Raw genomic sequence first — 14,240 nt, forward strand, 5'->3', positions numbered from 1 at the left:
AGGAGGGGGAGAGAGAGAGAATGTGTTCCGGCAATTGTTGGGGTGATGGGGATCCCTTCATGGCTTCCCAGATCTGGTTAATGATTACTCAGGGCTGAGCAGTCATCCCTAAAGTGCAGCAGGATGAGGTGTGGGCCAACCTTACTTGAACCATGAAGCCTGAGAATAGGAGCAGCATGGTTTTTCAATGAGATGCTGAGTAGACAGTTACTCTGGTATTATTTCTAATTTACAGATAAGACCTGGGCTTAGAGATGAAGTAACTTGCCCAAGGTCACCCATATAAAAAGATTCAACCCAGCATAAATGCCAGAGTTTGTGCTAGTAGTCACTTTGCTATATTGTAGTATTGTTATTGAGCTGTGTTTGCCTATCAGTGCTTAAAATAAAAATAGCCTCTTCAGTGTGGACCTTATTTTATGCATCTTCAGTAGCAGTCCTTTTCAGATACTCAGTGCCTCTACTTCCTCATAGAATCTCATCTTTTTCAGCAGGCCAGGAAATGAACCATTATCTGAAGTTATTACATGCTAGTTGAGTAACTGGATTTGCTTTCCTTAAGGTTGTGTTTCAGTCACCATATTTTTTTACCCAGATCTTTGCATTTGAAAACTTTCATGGCTTTTTGTGGCTCCGTAGACAACACAGCTGACAAAGAAATTTCAGATGTTGTCAGTAGGGAGAAATTTGAAGAGGAAAACCATGCTCACCACTAAATCTCCTTCAGTTGCGTGGGGAGGTGCCTGGGTATAAGGTCTGATTCATGAGTATATTACATGGGCTACTTCAAGATCTGTCAGCAGAAAGACACTTAGCCAACCTGTGGCGAATAAACCAGGACAAGCTGAGCTGTGGATGCTGAAACCCTGATTCTTGAGCTCCTGAAATGAAAGTGTACGGCCCCTGTTATCTCTGGCTCCTTCCGCAATCCAGTGCCTTCCCTGCTCTTGCTCAGGCCTGCCAGCAGGTCCTGCTCTTCAGGTTCTTCCTGCTCTTTCAGTTTCTAGGAGAGACCACCCACCATTTTACTGTAATTCATCTCCTTCTGACCCAAGAATTTCAGATGTCTAAGATGATTTTTCTATAATTTTTGACATTGTCGTATTTTTAGGTGCTATTTAATTTTTTATTAACACACAAATGTATGTTTTGTCATAACAACCCCTTTCCTGGACATTCTGGAATGCATTCCTCATTTCGCTTTTTTCTCTGCTAATGACTTTTTCAACTTTGAAGTGGTTAGATCACAGCTTCTTTATTAATATGTTTTAGTGACTGTTTTTTACCTATCATCTAACAAAGTACGTTGCAAATATTGCTCAACAATATAGTTATTTAGTTTGACATGAGTACTCAGAGATGGGTTGAATTGCCTGTGACACTAATATCAGAACCAGGAGTTTCATCTTATCCGTAGAGGGGGCCTGAGTACTGTTTTCACTCTGCACTTTCAGTTTGGGCTAAGAGCTGTAGGATGAAACAAAGTTTACCAGCCTGATCCACATGTTGGTATGTAGTTTGTATGTCTTCATCAATTCAGTCTTTAATATTATCGAGAGGATAATTTGGGATTACTCTTTGTTTTCAGAATTTAGAATTTAGTATATTCTCAGGATTTGGCTTCTAATCAGGAATAATGGCTTTGTGTTGTAAAAAGTATTAAAATAAAATAAAATAAAAAATTTAAAGAAAAAGTATTAAAATATTATGTGCCGTCTTATCTAAGCTAGATGTCAGTTATTTTATAGTGTACATTTGATCCTTGATGTACTGTGGCTAGAAAGGAAAACAAGTCCTCTTATATAGAAATGTGGCCTACTAACAATGAAAAATGTATTTATAGGTTTCTTTCTATTAACAGTTCATAGTCTATCTATATGGAAGGTGTTTGGTCTGTTCACCTACTGATTTTTCACTGGTAAAAGTGTAACTTCACCTTCAGTCCGTGAACATCAGCATAGGGGTTTACCTATTTAACTTTTTCATGTTAAAAATCAGAAAGGCTTTTCTAAATTAGCAGGGGGCATTTGCATGGCAAACTAGTGAAAAATGTTGTGAGCTTTCTTTAGCTGGTTTGGTTTTAGCTGCCACTTTGGAGCTTTTACACTTCTTTCCCTTTCCCACCCCATCTCCAGGAGGTAAACAAAGAAATATAATTTGCATCAGCTATAGAAATGCCTCTGAGATCATGGCTCTAAGAGTGCTGGGAATTTGGAGTAGGAATCCTGAAAAAGAGAAAAAGGCAAGGGTAAAAGCGCTGTTGACAAGGGAGTTTCATAGGCATGCGGTGAGAGCACAACATTGGATGTGTGAATACAAATTCTGCAAGCTTCCTCTCCTCTCGTGAAAAAAAAGTCTAGGCATGTGGAAGTTCTATGTGGTTAAAGAGTTGGATACAGTGGCAGCTGTATAGTTAGTTTTTCTTTCTGATTCGGATACTTCCCTGTTGGACTATTTATTAGCACCTTCACTTCTTCTTGTCCTGCTGCTCAGCACATGTGGCACGACTGGTTGAGAGGAAGGCAGATGGCTGGCTCTGTACATGATGCTGAACGGTGCTGTATCATTTGGTCAGTCCACTGGGCTTGAATGGAAGGGCATTTGAATTCTCACTTTGGTGCAGACCATTAGCACATTCATCCCCTGCTGGCATCAGATCAAGGAACCCAAGTCACCCTGTGAACCAAATTTTTCCCTGGAGTAAACATAATACATGTGCTTGGCTAGGAGGTCAGCTGTTAAAGGATGACTTTTTTTTTTCTCAGTAGGATCAGGAATTTGTTCATATTTAGATAGCATCTAAGTGGAGGCAATTTAGACATTTAATCAGAGCAAAAATCTATTCTAAAAAAATAGGAAGACCTCATTATAGAGTCACAGATCTGTGTATTTGTGTGCTCAAGGATAATAATACTGGGAGACATTTCAGAGAAAAGAGATGAGTACAAATAAGAAAAAAATATTTAATGGATTTGAGCCCAAGTAAACAAAACTCTATTATTTAATTATAGTATCTGACTGTGAATATAAATGGGAGATGTAGAGCAAGAATTTTTTCCAAAGTTTGGATCATAGGAGATTTCATGACTAAAAGAGGAACTCTGTCACTAAGAGCTGCAAACTAGAGGTTTGATCTTTCATAAAATGAATCAGGGAGTATAAAAAATATTTTGGGAATTGAGGATTGTCCCTTTTATACATATTCAAGTGTTTTTGCATTTAAAGTGAATAAAAACTCATAATATGAAAAAATATGTCATTGTCCTTCAAATTTGCCCCTCTGTGATAGCCTGGTTAGATGGGAAGAAACTCACTGGTACACAATGGAGAAGGACATGCTAGCTCTTACAGTTTCATGTTGGGAACTTCTTGTGGACCAGTGCCTGCGGTAATATCCATGGTTGGGTCATTTATTTGCTATCAGTTGCTACTTTTGGCATGTGGGTACATTTAAATCCCAGAGTCTTGGTTAAATTCCATTTTAGATGAGTGATGATATTCCATCTGCCATGTTCTTATTTTGCTTTCCTTAAGGAAATGAAGCATAACTGCATTCCCAAGCAGACTGTTGATATACAAAAAAAAAAAAAATCAATATTTTCATTCCTGATTGTGTAGTTCAGTGTCATCAGACCTCAGTTCTAGACTCACCTCTGTCAGTGACTCACTCCTGGCCATGTTCAGGTTAATTTCCTCTCTCTGAAATGAATTTTCTATAAAAGGTGAACAGTAGGTAATTGTTAAGCCTACTTAAAATTGTAACAGATTATGAAATGGATGATGGTCCACATCCTTGATAAATGAAATAAGAGGAAAATTTTGTCCAGACTTGAAAAATTTTTCAGATTTGTGTTCACTTTAATGTGTTAGAAAATATATTCTCTTAAACATTATCTTTAAAATTGTCTGTACAAAAAAGTGTATATCAAATGACAGAAATCTTGGTGTTTTAAATCAGAGTCAGGTATTTTTTCCCTTGATTAATCCCAATTCTTTTTAGTGGGGGTATGAATGTGTATGTAGTTCTAGGTGGGGGAAAACAGGAGTGTTTGGGGAATAAAAAGGACAATATATCACATAGCTACATTTATTCTGATGTTTAGATTTTTGATTTACCAAATCTCACATCTTTACAGAAATATTCAGTAGGACATGATTCATGACACCTTTCACTGAAGCAGGTAATATGATGACACCATCAGACTGTGATAAATTATGTAATTTGATGTCATACCTAAGGCAGCCACTAAAAAAGCTATACAAAGAGACACTCAAAAATGTTATAGATAATTCAAAATTGAATTAGGAAAAATTTTGAAGGAAGGAAAGAAAAAGAAAACAGAGAAATGAAAAAGAAGAAACAGAAAACAAAAAATAAAATAACTGGCTTCAGGACTAACATATTGATAATTACATTAAATGTAAATAGTCTAAATACAGCAATTAAAAGACATTGTTAGAGTGTATTAAAAGATAGCACCAACTACAATGCTGTATCTTTATAAAGTCTCTTCAAATATAATGATATTGTCAGGTTGAAAGTAAAGAATGGATAAAAATGTATCATGCAAACATTAATAGAAAGTAAGCAGGAGTTGCTATATTAATATCAGATACAGTAGACTTTGGAGCAAAGAAAATTACTAGTGACAGAAAGGGATATTATGTAATGATAAAAGAGTCACTCCATTAAAAAGACATGGCAGTCCTAAATGTGTGTGTACTAAATTACTGTTTCAGAAAATTACGTTTTAAAAAAGAAATAGACAAATTTATAAATATAATTGAAGATTTCAACACCCCCACCTCACCAATTGATAGAAAACTAGACAGAAAATCAGCAAGAATATAGAAAACTCCACATCAATAACCAGCAGACTCTAACTGGTACTCACAGAACACTCCACCCCACTGCAACAGAACATACATTCTTTTAATGTGACTATGGAACATATAACATGATAGACCATATCCTTGGTCAGAAAACAAGTCTCAATAAATTTAAAAGAAAATCATAAAGAATATATTCTTTGACTACCATGGAATCAAATTAGAAGTCAATAATAGAAAGATAACATGTAAATCTCTGCACACTTGGAAATTCAGTAACATACATTATAAATAATCCATTGGTCACAAAGGAAATCTCAAGGAACATAAAAAATACATTGAATGGAATGAAAATAAAAATGTAATGTCAAAACTTGTATAAAGAAGTGCTGAGAGGCATGTTTGTATCATTAAATACATACATTAGAAAAAATCTCTCATCAATAATCTAACTGCACACTTCAAGAAAAGAAGAAAAAGAAGAGCTGAATATACCCAAAGGAAGGGTATGTTAATGTTAAGAACAAAAGTTAATATAATTGAAAACAGAAAAATAATCAATGAAAAAAGTCTGGTTATTTGAAAAGATTGATAAAGTTGACAAACCTCTGGCAAGACTGACAAAGAAAAAAACAGATAAGGCACAAAAAACCAATGTGAAGATTGAAAAAAAGTGTATCACTGTGCAGACATCAAGGGAATATTATGGGTATACTAGAAACAATTTTACACATATAAATTTGACAACTTAGATGAAATGGACAAACTCCTCAAATTACACAAACTACTACAACTCACTCAATATTAAATAGATAATTTGAATAGCTCTATAACTATTAAGGAAATTGAACAAGTAATTTTAACATTTAAAAGTAATACACTCCCAGATGGTTTCACTAGAGAATTCTAACATTTAAAGAAGTAACATCAGTTCTACAAAATCCTTTCCAGAAAACCATTCATTTGATGAAAGTGGTGGTACCCAGATACCAAAACCTGATAAAGATAGTACAGAAAAGAAAACTAGAGATAAATATCCCTCATGAACATAGACACAGAGATCCTTAACAAAATATTAGCAAATAGAGTTCAGCAATATATAAAATGACATACATACCATGACCGAGTGGGGTTTATTCCAGGGATCAAGGTTGGTTCAGTACTTGCAAAACTGTCATGCAATTCATCATTTTAACAGGCTAAAGAAGAAACATCACATGACCCTATCAATTCATGCAGAAAAAGCACTTGACAAAATTCAACACCCATTTATGATAAAAAAAATTCTCAGAAAAATAAGAACAGGGAAGTTCCTCAACTTGATATAGACCATCTGAAAAAACAGCATAAATTCTATAACTAACATTACTCTTAATGATGAAAGACTGAATTATTTCTCCTCATATCAGGAACAAGTCAAGATTGTTTGCACTCACCAATTTTATTTAATATAGTGCTAGAATTTCCAGCCAGTACTAAAAGACAGAAGGAAATTAAAAGCATAGAGATCAGAATGGAAGAAATAAAATTGTCCCTATCTGCAGGTGACATGATTGTTTATGTAGAAAATCCCAGGGAACTTAAAAAAAAAAACCTTCCAAAACTAATAGGGGAGTACAGCAAAGTAGTAGGATATAGGATAAACATACAAAAATCAACTGTATTCCTATATAACTACAATGGACAACTGGACACCAAAATTAAAAATACAATATGATTTATAATTACTCAAAAATGTAAATACTTAGGTTTAAATCTAACAAAACGTGTAGGACTTGTATGCTGAAAGCCACACAGTACTGATGGAAAATCTAAATAAATAGATATACCATGTTAATGGATTGGAAGACCCATCATAACATATCAGTTCTCTCCAAACTGATATACAGGTTTAACACAATTTCTATGAAAATTCCAGCAAGATTTTTTTAGTAGGTATAGACCACATTATTCAGAAAATTTTTTGGAAAGGCAAATGAATCAGAATAGTTGTAAGAATTTTTAGGTAGAAGAATAAAGTGGAAGAATTAGCCTATCCAGTTTCATATAGCTACAGTAATCAAGACTATGTGATCTTGGCAGAGGGATGCATGTATGTATCAGTGGAATAGAACAGAGAACCCAGAAGTTGGCCCACGCAAATATAAGTTGATTTTTTAAAATTTATTTATTTAATTATTTATTTTTGACTATATTGGGTCTTGATTGCTGGGCATGGACTTTCTCTAGGTGTGGCGAGCAGGGGCTGCTCTCCATTGGGGTGGCTTCTTTTGTTGAGGTGCATGGGCTTTAGGCACGCGGGCTTCAGTAGTTGTGGCATGTGGGCTCAGTAGTTGTGGCTCGCGGGCTCTAGAGTGCAGGCTCAGCAGTTGTGGCACACAGGCTTAGTTGTTCCACGGCACATGGGATCTTCCCAGACCAGGGCTCGAACCCTTGTCCCCTGCGTTGGTAGGTGGATTCTTAACCAGTGCACCACCAGGGAAGCCCTAAATTGAATTTTGACACAGGTGCAAAACCAATTCAATGGAGTAAGCATAGCCTTCTCAACAAATGGTATGGGAGTAGCTGAACATCCATAAGCAAAAAATGAACCTTGACCTAATTCTTACTATGTATACAAAAATTAACTCAAAGTATATCAAGAACTTAAATGTAAAATTTAAAGATAACATTTTTATTAAAAAAATGGAAAATCTTCAGGATCCAGGGCTAGGCAAAGCATTGTTAGACTACCAAAATCATGATTTATAAAGTGAAAAATTGGTAAATTGGACTTGAGCAAAATTAAAACTTTTGTTCTATGAAAGACCCTGTTAAGAAGATGAAAAGACAAGCTACAGACTGGGAGAAAATATTTGCAAACTATATATTTGGATTTCTGTTACAGTTTAATATTAAGAATATTATCTTTCAAAACTCTTCATTAAAAAGTGAAATAATCCAATCAGAAAATAGACAAAAGACATGAAGAAGCGTTTCACGGCAAAGGACATATACAGATAGCATCTAAGCACATGAAAAGATGTTTGACATCATTAATCATTAGAGAAAAGCAGGATGGCTAAAATAAGAAATAGTGACAACAACGAATGCTGGCGAGGATTGCAGAAACTGGCTCACTCATGCATTGCTGATGGGGGGATGTAAAATGGTACAACTGTTTTGCAAAACAGTTTGACAGGTTTTTAAAGAAAACTTAACATACAACCACCATAAAATCCAGTAACTGATCTCCTGGGCATTCATCTCAGAGAAAGGAGAACTTATGCTCACGCAAAAACCTGTGTACAAATGTTTATAGCAGCTTTACTTATAATAACCCCACATCAGAAATAATGCAGTGCCCTTCAATTGGAGAATGGTTAAAGGATCCAGACCATAGAACACTAGTCAGCAATTGATACACGTACTATTGATACAAACCAATACAAACTATTGATACACACACCAACCTGGATGAATCTCCAGAAAATTGTGTTGAGTGTATGATTTCATTTGTATGATATTCTTGAAATGACAGAACTATAGAAATTGTACATTAGTGGTTTCCAGGGTTTAAGAAGGAGGTGGGATGGGAGAGCTATACAAAGGCAATCTGAGGGACTAATTATGGTGATGGAAATGTTCTGTATCTTAACTCTCTGAATGTCAATATCTTGGTTTTGATATTCTGCTATAGCTTTGCTAGATGTTACCCTTGGGGGAAAACGGGATAAAAGAGGGGATTTCTCTGTATTATTTGACAAACGAATGTGAATTTACAATGATGTCAAACTAAAGTATTGGATTAAAGCTAAAGACAACCTCCTAATGGCTTCTAGATTAAAAGTCAGAGCCTTTCCTTGGCCCTTTCTAACCTTATTCGTGTCCTACTTGTCTCACCCTGACATATCTCGCTGCAGCCACAGTGGCCTTTTTGCTGTTCCTGCAGGTACTCAGCAGGCTCTCACCACAGGGCCTTTGTGCTTGCTTTTCCTCTGGCTTGAAAAGCTCCTCCGTTTGGCTTACTTACTTTATCCTGGTCTCTGTTCGAGTGTCACCTTAGCAGAGAGGCTTTTTCCTTGAATAGTCTCTCTAAAGTAGCACTCCTGTCACAATCTATTCCCTTACTTGGAGTTATTTTTCTTCTCTCGTTGGAAACAGGTTTGATGCTTTTAAAAATTCTAAGTTTTTAGGATAGGAACCTTAAGTACCCTACCGTGCCTCTTCTTTTCTGTGTGTTCTTCTGGGATTTGGAGCATTTGATTTTCAGAAACAAGCCAAACAAGCTGACTCATTCTATTTTCTTTCCTTCTGCGGATGGTTCTGTAACTTTTTAGATGGAATTTAAGAGTTCTGTAGTAGAGGATGTTGTATGTTCTGTCATGCTTAGCTTGTCACAGTCCACTGGCATTTCCCCAAACAGCTAAGACTTGAGAGACCATCTCCTCACACCACGAACCTTCCCCTAAGTAATATAGCTCTAATTCTCTTCTAGGCTTTTTAATCAGTTCACGGTGTAAAGACAGACTTCAAGAGGATCCCCAGAAGTCTTGGACAAGCTTCCCCGCAGGTGGCAGGTATGTGTCTGCACACTGAGAGTGCAAGAAATGTAACTTGTTTTATTCTTTTCTAGTTAAATCTCAATTATATTTTAATCCTCCATTTAACCACGTGGAAGCAATTTGAGGTTGCATCCTAATTCTAGGTAAGGTTATGCGGGCGAGGGGTGACATAACTGCTCCTAGGCTGTTATCTCTCCATTAGTCACATTTGTCCTCTCATCCTTTGTCAGTACTTGTGAGCCATTACTCAGTCTTCCTTTGAGGATCTTCTCCTCTTCTCTCCTTCTCTTGGCTTCTTCCAGGTACTTCCTGGGCACCTGAGGGTGTGCTGTTGCTGAACCAGAAGAAACTCTCTGGGGTGGCATAAAGCTCATTCCTCCTTGCATGCCACTCTGAAGCACGTGGTCTTTGTGCTGTTGCTCCTGTGTCATGCTTTTGGAGGAGGTCCTCGGCAAAGCTTGTCAGGTCCTGGACATACCACTTAGTCCTTTCGAAGGTCCAGATTCCATCCAAGAAAGAAAATCCTTTTCACCTGCCTTTATTTCCCACGAACATACTTGGAATGTCTTTCTGTAACAGTACTTTGAACAAGTATAACTTAGGAAATCATCAAAACGCAATTCATTTTTTCCCCCTGTTGTTTCTTTAAAATGAATTGGGAAAGGGGGTGGGTGGGGATTCTTTTGCCTCTGGACAAAATTTAGGTCTCAGGGTGTATACCTAATAGGATTACTCTTAGATTTAAAAAAAAAAAATTCTGCCCACATTAAATCACACACATAGTCTACATTCAGAAATTAGAATGTCCAATCTCAGACCATAATCATAGCTTGAAAGTTAATTTAATATCAAATCATCTCTCCTCCCCTATCTGAGGCCCAGTTTTGGATTAGGCTATTGCAGTGGGAGAGAGTGTGTTGTTTTCTTTCTCTGTCACCTCCTCCCCCATTTGTTGGCTGCTATTACTAAATCCTTAGGGGTTGGAACATGGGAAAGAAAAGCAAATGAGTGGCTTAGGGATGTTTCTTTTGTGAACTCGAACTGCATTAAGCTGGCTCCAGCTTTCTGGGCCTGGCAGATGTTTAAAACTGACAGTCACTTGGCCATTTGGGGAGGACTTTGGTGGCTTCCCTGCTGGACCCATATGTCTTCAGCTCTGATTTGGACAGGGCTTGTCCTTCAGCTGTCCACTTCCACCTCAGCTCCTGCTTTTCAGTTAGTCCGTCCCACATAAACTCATATTTGGTGTATCAAGAGTACTTCCAGATAGTACTTCCAGGTCATCTTGAGCTTCAGGCTGGCTGTCTTATCCCTGGCCCATACCTGCTTCATGAAAACATGCATCTCATGAACCTTCAAGGGCAAGATGGGGTGCGGGTCCTTCTCAGATTCCAGAGCTGCTCCTAGCCTGCCCTCCTGTCTTCCAGATTTCCAAGGTGGGAGCCAGTGTGCAATCCGCTGGGTTTCCCAAACTCCAGGGGACACATTCAGGCTGTCTAAACTGTTCCTTTGAAGCCTCTCTAAAGAGTTGAGATAGAAGATAGTCCCTTCCATCCCTCTTGCTTGGGGTAAGGTAGGGCTTGCCATAGGGCAGCACCTCAGTCCAAGAAGCTCTTCATAATGCTTCTTCTCACCTCTATTCTTTTGATCCTTACATTCCCTTGTTGGGTTTTAGAGTCATCCAACCAGTTCTTGTGATTTTTTTTTTTTTTAAATCTGGATTTTGATCTAGGCCTTTCCTTTGGAAGTTCATGCCTGTTCAGTGAAGGTGCTTCAGTTGAATCTTCCAGTATAACATCTGGTTATTTCAGCCCCACTAGGAAGAGTTAGAGTGGTAAGGGGAGGGATAAAGGTCCAGCCACCCCACCCCCAGCTTGTTCCTAGATTCACTAATGTTTGTATGTGCCGCGACTACCTCATTCTCCACTCAGATATATCTAAATCTGCACCTAGCTTAGTGAATAGATAGGAGGGTCTCCTCTAAATCTGTTTTCAGTGCATGAGACTCATTCTAATTTCCCAGAGGGTCTTAGGCTTTTGAAACTCGAAAACCAATAATTGATACTCCTCCATCCCCCATGCTTCCCTGCTCTGCCAACAATTTTCATATGAAAGCTGAGTGCAGAGTATAGCAACTTGACTAACTGAATGGGGAAAGAAGCAGGATTCAAGGAAATGAAATAAAATACTTCAAATATTACACCCTATATGATAAAAATATTGCCTGCCCTCTTTTGAGTATGTACAATGTGATTTTTAACCTCTAAAATGGTGCTGCATCCTTTATATATTAAGGATTTGACATTCAAGGAAATCAAGTGTATTAGTTTGCTAGGGCTGCTGTAACAAAGTACCATAAATGGGGTGGCTGAAACAATAGAAATGTGTTGTCTCATAGTTCTGGAGGATAGAAGTGCAGAATCGAAGCATTGGTAGGGTTGGCTCTTTCTGAGGGCTGGGAGGGAAGGATGTGCTCCGGGCCCCTCACCTTAGCTTGTGGATGGCATCTTCTCCAGGTCTCTTCACATCATCTTTCCTCCGTGAGTGTCTGCAGTGTGCTCAAGTTTCCCTTTTTTGTAAGAACACCAGTTATATAGGATTAGGGCCCGCAGGAATGACCTCATCTCAACATTAATGGTATCTGCAGTGACCCTGTTTTTAAATGTCCTACTCTGAGATACCGGAAGTTAGGACTTCAGCATGTGAATTTGGGGATGGGAAGCAATTCAACCAGGGGTCCAGGAGGTTCAATAACTTGAATGTCACACTGACCCTGAAATACCAGCTGTGGGGATTCCACACCATGACAGTGTGACTTTAAAGTTGCATTCTCTCTGCTGTACAGCACTTCATCTCAGGCGACTCTTGCACGCAGCCCTGTGCAATGAGGAGAATTCTGTCATTCCTTTCAACAACCAAATCAGACTGGCTGGGGTATGGATCCACCCAGTAAAGGAACTCACACTTAGACATAGGTCATACTATTACGTGAACTCAGAATAACACACCTTAACACAAAGGAGGAGCAAGAACATGTTTGTGGAGAGGGTCAATCTCATCATACCACAGGCTAGAAAATGAATTTATACTTGAGCTAGAGGTGTAGATTATGAAGAATTCAACTGGCTCTGAAACTGCTAAAGTGGTGTCAATGTGAGTTTGGTGATGTTATTCCTATGACCTGTGGTTTGCATTTTTGGTACTCTTGACCTGCATTCATATCTAAATATACTGTGTGTATGTGGTCTGCTCCATGTAGAGCATATTTAAACAATGTGTAATAAAACAACATATTTAAATAATACAAAAGAAAAAAAATAAAATGTTTGCTATAAAGTTCCTGCAGGCATTTACTGGGTAATGATAATGATAGCTTTACTAAAAAAGGATAAAATATGTTCAGCTTCAATGAGGATTTTATTTAGGAGATTTATCAATGATTTTGGATATTTCCCTTAGAAAAACAATTCTTTGGTACATCCTATGTGGAAGATAGGAATTGTAATAGTGATTCGGAAACGTGGCTTCATGCCTTTGAACGTAATAATTTGAGTCGTGTAGTATTTAGCACTGTTTTATTCCAGATGGCAAAACATTTTTATTATTCCTTTCAGTTAGTGCTTGAAATACATACCTATGGAAATAAGTCCATTATAAGATTTTTCTTGCCAAACTCTAATAGATGCTCACTTACTGAGAAATATGTGTACTGAGAAATATTTAAGAAAAATACACTTTAATGAAGCTGCACTAATGGTATTTATTTAGCTAATTGTATACAGGAATCTAAACATGATTTCAAGTAGACTGTTGTACATGTAAATAAGTCTGACACAGGTGTGCAGAGTTTTAAGAGAATTAGATAGCAGATCTAATGAAAATTAGTGTAAGCCTCAAAAAAATATCTTATTATAAATTAGATTTCCCAGGATAAAACAAATATAGCCACATAGCAAAAATATTTTAAAATAAGGGTAAAATATTACTAGCAATACCAATAACCAAAAGCAGTAACAATCACCTTTTGGTATATTTACTTCTCTTCCTTTTCCATTCATTTATTCAGCTGAGGATTACTGCACACTTGATGCAGACACTGGGAAATAAAGATGGCTAGGACAAGGTTTCTGCCTTGAAGGAGATTTAATTTACCAGGGGAAACAGACCACGGAGGAGTCCTTTTAATAGGTAGTAAGTACAATACAGGAGGAGAGTGGGCCAAAGAACTTGCTGTCAGCTCTGTCGTCAGGTCTGGGAAGACTTTAACAGGTAAGTTGCGACAGAAATATGAGAAGAAATCTGTTAGCCAGAAAAGAGAAGAAAATACATGTCAGTTAGAGGAAAGAACATCTGCTAAGGTATGGAATGACTGAAATAACATCATAAGAAACTGTAAATAAGGCAGCATGTCTGGAACCACTGAAAATGAGGTTGGAGAAGTAGGTGGAGGTGATATCGTGGAAGGATTTGTGCCAATTATCCTATTGGCAGGAAAGGTTTTCAAGTAGGGAAGGAATATGTTTAGAATTTGATTTTAGAAAAATTGATTATCGGCAATATGATTGGATGGGTGGCTTAGAAACTGCAAACCTCAGGAACGAAGAGTTTGGTAAGGAGTCAGATATACCAAGAAGCTGAAATAAAGTTTAAATAAAAAACGCTCGACTTTCATGGCCCTCTAGCAATATTTTGGTGGGGACTCTAAAATGTGTTCTTGTGGTCATATGTTTTTATAAAATTTGCCAAGAGTATGAGTTTTTAACTTTAGCTGGTTATGAGTGCTTTCTCTTTCTATATTACTACCCCTCTCTGTTATGCTTCTCAATGTTGGATGGCATTGGTGACACGCATTTTGTATTCAAAATT

The 14,240-nt window shown here is 37.5% G+C and overlaps 1 protein-coding gene across 22 annotated transcripts in view; it reads left to right on the forward strand.

Annotated features, from left to right (window-relative positions):
- The window catches only part of SOX5 (SRY-box transcription factor 5), a 952,888-nt gene that overhangs the window by 128,177 nt on the left and 810,471 nt on the right, over positions 1-14,240 (forward strand). For 20 of the 22 annotated variants that reach the window (XM_057701095.1, XM_057701087.1, XM_057701097.1 and 17 more), the window contains one exon: positions 9,308-9,389. The exons of the other annotated variants lie outside the window; for them this stretch is intronic. The gene's annotated coding sequence lies outside the window, so the exon portion shown is untranslated. The remainder of the gene's footprint in view (positions 1-9,307; positions 9,390-14,240) is intronic. 22 annotated transcript variants of the gene reach the window in all.

The sequence above is a fragment of the Hippopotamus amphibius genome, chromosome 12 (assembly GCF_030028045.1).
Source record: "Hippopotamus amphibius kiboko isolate mHipAmp2 chromosome 12, mHipAmp2.hap2, whole genome shotgun sequence".
In the NCBI taxonomy this organism is placed as follows: Eukaryota; Metazoa; Chordata; class Mammalia; order Artiodactyla; family Hippopotamidae; genus Hippopotamus; species Hippopotamus amphibius.